The sequence below is a fragment of the Lactuca sativa genome, chromosome 9 (genome assembly GCF_002870075.4).
Source record: "Lactuca sativa cultivar Salinas chromosome 9, Lsat_Salinas_v11, whole genome shotgun sequence".
Taxonomy (NCBI): domain Eukaryota; kingdom Viridiplantae; phylum Streptophyta; class Magnoliopsida; order Asterales; family Asteraceae; genus Lactuca; species Lactuca sativa.
Window position 1 is genome coordinate 188169160 of NC_056631.2, and position 6000 is coordinate 188175159.

Genomic DNA, 6000 nt, shown 5'->3' on the forward strand with positions numbered 1-6000 from the left:
AGGTAGTGGTGCTTGAGCATAGATATGATGTTTGGACGAGGGATTACGGATATAGGCTTGTAGATATGAAATAATGTAGTAAGGCTTATATTATACTGTTTATGCTTTTGATCTGTACGAACATGACATCCCAAGTCTTTTAATGAAATACATTTCTATGGAAATGCTTTTGATAAATCTTTATCATATTTTGTTTTGGGACAAATTCCGCAACACTTTTAATTAAAATGTTACTCTGATTTTCAAACAAAGCATAAACGAAATCAGTCTTTTCTGGCCGTGAAAATGGGGATGTCACAGTTGGTATCAGAGCATTAGTTTAAGCGAGCTAGGAATTTGTAGGATTTCTAGACTTAAACTTAAAATGCTAAGCGATGATTGTGAGGTGTGAGCACTAGCTTATTTTAGGAATTATGCCTAAAATGCTTTTATGTGCTAAATGCTTTGTGCCTGATATGCTGTTAATTGTTCGGATCTATGGTCTGTTGCCGACCGGATCTGGAAACCTTATGTGTTTAGGATTCTAAACGTACGACTACGATATTAGAACTAGCATATAAACGTTTCGGGGTGATAAGGATGATTTAAACATCAATCTTAAATAAAGATCTAGATTCACCTTATTCAGTGTATAGATCAAGATGGCAAGGACCCGTGGCGGAAACGTGAATGCAAATAGGAACCAACCCCCTGTAGTTCAACAAATACCTGTTGTTGAAGAAGTTGCACCTAAGCCAGTCACGATGGCCGGAGTGCAAGCGATGATCCAGGCGATCTTGGATTGTCAAATGGAGGCAACCAGACGTTTGCTCGAGCAAAATCGAGAGGAAGCGACTATTCAGATCGAACAACCCGAGTTGAACGAAGGGCAGATTGAGGAAGGAAACTACAGTGGGACTGTTGGTCAAGCCAACCCACCGATAGTTAGGAAAAATCACCAGGATGGAGGAAATGACGGACGTGGATGCAAATACAAGGATTTCATGGCATCCAAGCCACCGAGTCTATCTGGAAGCCCGACACCGGTGGAAGTCATGAACTGGATCTCTGAAATGGAGACGATGTTTGAGAGTTGCGAGTGTAGCAACAGGCAGAAGACCGCTCTCGCGGTTCCTCTGTTGAAATCTGGAGTACAAAGCTGGTGGAAGCTACTAGCTGATTCGATGCCAAAAGTGAAGCAAGCAAGATGTCGTGGGAGGATTTTCTGGTACAGTTGAAGATGCAATACTGCTCTGAGCAGGATCTTCTGGAGATCAACAACGAATACCATAATCCGAAGAAGGGAAGAATGAGTGTTACTGAATACGCTGCAAGCTTTACTGAGAAAATGAAGCTTGTTCCTCACCTCATTCCAACTGAACTCTCCAAGTTTAACAAATTTGCCTTCCGGATTACCAGCGGACTTCGGTCCAATGGTCAAGCAAACTACCACTCTGAAAGCCGCCATCTGGGCTGCTAAGAATGTGGAGACCCAGATACGAGAGAAGGGTCTGAAGAGAGTGGAGGTGGGAGAGAAAAGGAAATCTGACGGATCCTCGAGGTCCGGTAAGAAGGGTAGATTCTCAAAGTCTGGTTCGAGAGGAGGAGGATCAGAAGCGAAGTGGTGTGACAAGTGTAAGAAGAAGCACTCTGGGAAGTGTGACGGAGGGGTCACTTGTTTCAAATGCGGAAAGCCTGGGCACTATGCCCACGAATGCACGTTCACTAAGAAGGTCTGTTATGAGTGCAACGAGGAGGGGCACATTTCAAAGGATTGCCCGAAGAAGAAGGAGGCAGGAAGACCCAACATACCACCAAAGCCGAAGGCGAGAGCCTTCCAGATGACGCTCGAGGCTGCGAAGGAGGCAGCAGACGTCGCTTCAGGTACCTTTCTTGTAAATGGGTTGCCTGCGAATATACTATTTGATTCCGGAGCCAACTACTCCTTTGTGTCGCATAAATTTGGTGGGAAATTAGCATTGCCTGTAGAAAAACTAGATAATACCCTGATTGTAGAAGTTGCCAGTGGCAAATTCGTACCTGTTAGTAATCGTATTAGGAACATCATCATTGACCTAAACGGAAATGAATTCCACGAAGAGCTATTACCCATAGAGTTAAACGGTTTCAACATCCTTTTGGGTATGGATTGGCTTAGCGCCAACGATACTGAGATTCAATGCCGAAAGAAGATAGTAAGGGTGAACCCGCCCGGAAAAGAATCATTTATGGTGTACGGGGACAAGCGCAGAGTGAATTCTGGAATCATATCCCTGATGAAAGCCAGGAAATGTTTGTCCAAAGGATGTGCATCGTACTTGGCATTCATAATCGATGCTAAGAAGGAGAAGAAAGAGGTGCAGAATATACCGGTTGTGTGTGATTATCCGGAAGTCTTTCCCGAAGATCTTCCCGGATTACCACCTGATAGGCAAGTGGAATTTCGTATAGACTTGTTACCAGGAACAACACCGATAGCAAAGGCACCTTACCGATTAGCACCGATGGAGATGAAGGAGCTTATGACGCAACTTCAGGAGCTGTTGGACAACGGGTTCATTCGACCTAGTTCATCACCCTGGGGAGCTCCGGTGTTATTCATGAAGAAAAAGGACAGAAGTATGAGAATGTGTATAGACTACCGAGAGCTGAATAAGGCAACGGTGAAGAACAAGTATCCATTGCCGAGGATTGATGACCTATTCGATCAGCTGCAAGGTTCGAGCTACTTCTCAAAGATCGATCTTAGGTCAGGATATCATCAGCTGAAGGTGAGAGAGCAGGATATTGAGAAGACTATGAGTTCTCAGTTATGTCATTTGGACTAACCAATGCTCCTGCAACATTCATGGATTTGATGAACAGGGTTTGTAAACCATTCCTCGATAAATCCGTGATAGTGTTCATCGACGACATTCTCATCTACTCAAAAAGCCAAGAGGAGCATGGCAAGCATCTACGGGAAGTATTAGAAGTGTTAAAGAAGGAGAAGCTTTTTGCAAAGTTCTCCAAGTGTGATTTTTGGATCCGAGAAGTTCAATTCTTGGGTCATGTTGTTAACCAGGAGGGAATAATGGTGGACCCCGCAAAGATCGAGGCTGTGATGAAGTGGGAACGTCCGAAAAGTCCCACGGAAATTCGAAGCTTTCTAGGATTAGCCGGATATTATCGACGATTTATCCAAGACTTTTCTTCGATAGCTGCTCCGTTAACAGCTTTGACCCATAAAGGAGCTACGTATACGTGGAGTGAAAAACACAAGGAGGCATTCGATAAGCTAAAGAAGAAGTTATGTGAAGCACCGATACTTTCTCTACCCGATGGAGTTGAAGATTTCGCAGTTTATAGTGACGCTTCTGGAGTCAGTTTGGGTTGTGTTTTGACCCAAAGAGAAAAGGTGATAGCATACGCATCTCGACAATTGAAAGAGCACGAAAAGAACTACCCCACTCACAATTTGGAGTTGGCAGCGGTAGTTTTCGCTCTAAAGATATGGAGGCATTACCTCTACGGCACGAAGTGCAAGTTGTTCACTGATCATAAAAGTCTCCAGTATCTCTTTAATCAGAAAGAATTGAATATGAGGCAATGACGCTGACTAGAACTACTCAAGGACTACGACTGTGAGATACTTTACCACCCAGGTAAAGCAAATGTTGTTGCTGATGCTCTCAGTCGGAAAGACAATATTGAAAGGAAAAGGCCAAGAGAGTTGAGAATTGAAGTCGTCTCGACGATTGTGGAAAGTATCAGGAAAGCTCAGGAAGAAGCTTTAGAGAAGAATGACCGAAAGGAAGAACGTTTGGGAAGAACGTTAGTGTTCGGTACTAACAGTCGAGGACTGAAGGTATTCCAAGATCGAATTTGGGTACCTAAGACGGGAGGAATAAGAGACCTTCTGATGGAAGAAGCACATAAGACCATGTACTTAATTCATCCCGATAGCACTAAAATGTATAGGGACCTAAAACCCTACTACTGGTGGCCGACGATGAAGCTCGATGTTGTGAAATATGTGGCCGAGTGCGTAACATGTGCAAGGGTTAAGGCACAACATCAAAAACCGTATGGGAGTTTAGAACCTTTACATGTACCCATGGGTAAATGGGAAGACATCACCATGGATTTTGTGACCAAACTACCCAGGACAAAGATCGGTCACGACATGATTTGGGTGGTCATGGATCGTTTCACCAAGAGTGCACACTTCATAACAACCAACGAGAAGTGGTCTATGGATAAGCTCGCAAATGCTTACGTAAAGGAAATTGTAAGACTTCACGGTGTTCCTCTTACAATTGTATCAGATCGTGATAGTCGTTTCACATCAAGGTTTTGGAGGAGTCTACAAGAGGAGTTGGGTACAAAGTTGTGTTTGAGTACTGCTTACCATCCGCAGACTGATGGTCAGAGCGAAAGAACGATTCAAACACTGGAAGATATGCTGAGAGCATGTACCCTCGAGTTCCAAGGGAATTGGGATGAGCACTTACCTCTGGTAGAATTTTCCTACAACAACAGTTTCCACTCGAGCATCAAGATGGCACCTTATCAAACCTTGTATGGACAGAAGTGTCGTACGCCGTCTTGTTGGCTTGAAGCCGGAGAGAAGCAGTTTATGGGCCCCGAGATAGTCCATGAGATTGTTGAGAAGTTGAAAGTGATTAGGGAAAGGATGTTAGCAGCCCAGGATCGTCAGAAGAGCTATGCTGACAAGAAAAGACGACCGATAACCTTCGAAGTTGGGGATTCGGTTTTGCTAAAAGTCTCACCATGGAAGGGACTTATACGATTTGGGAAACAAGGAAAATTGAGTCCAAGGTTTATTGGACCGTTCAAAGTTCTTCAAAAGATTGGGAACCAAGCTTACAAGCTGGAATTGCCCGAAGAACTCAATGGTATTCATAACACCTTCCATGTGTGTTATTTGAGGAAATTTGCGGGAGATCTTCCCGACATAATTCCAATCTCAGAGTTAGGGATGGATGAAAATAAAAGGCTGATCGAAGAGCCTGAGGCGGTTGTTGACCGTAAGACTAACAAGTTACGACGCAAGATGGTCGAATTAGTGCTAGTCCGATGGAAACATTCGAATGGTCCGAATCTCACTTGGGAAACAGAGGATGACACGATGAGTCGCTATCCACATCTGTTTGTTGATGCATGATTCCGGGACGGAATCATCCTAAGGGGGAGAGAATTGTAACGCCCGGGTTTCAGGGCTAAGCATATTTGTCAATGTAATAGTCTAGGTCAACTATTGTAACTCTTTTTGAAGTAATAAAGATGAAATATTTGAGTATTATGTGAATTATCTGTGTTATTGTGCTTATTATTTAATTATAAATGTATAATTAATAAAGAATAAAAATAAGCGTTAAAATTAAAGTGTGAGATAAACCCGATATCTCTACATAAAGTTGTAGTGTTCGAAACAAGGATTCCGGGGATATAAGGAAAGACCAAAATCCAAGTTATAACGAAGAAGTTATGACCCGTCGAAGTTTCGCGACAGAACCGGCACAATACCGGGAAGCGTAAATAGTGAATTTACGATAGAGCGAGATTTAGCCTTAGAGCTCTAAATGAAAGTCGTAGAATATGTTAAACTAAGAACATAGATAAAAAGAACGCCCAAATCTGACTTCGTATGAAGAAGTTATGATTTTTCTAAGATTTAGCATAGCAGTGCACAGCCCGAAATCTGAATTTTAGATCGGTCGATTTTTAGCCAACGGGATCTAAATGAAAGTTATAGTACTCGTCAATACCAACGCGTGGATATAAAGAATGTCAATAATAGAGCTCGTATGCGAAAGATATGGACGAAGCTTAGTCCCTACTTTTCGAGCACGGCGAATTCGATACAGTTTTGTAAATCCGAGATAGAATGAGAATTAGCCAACAAGGTCTAAATGAGAGTTTAAGATCTCATTAATAGGAACTCAACGGTAAAATGATAGACAAAAACGGAGCTCATATGCGAAAGTTATAGACGAAGCTTAGTCTCTACTTTTCGAG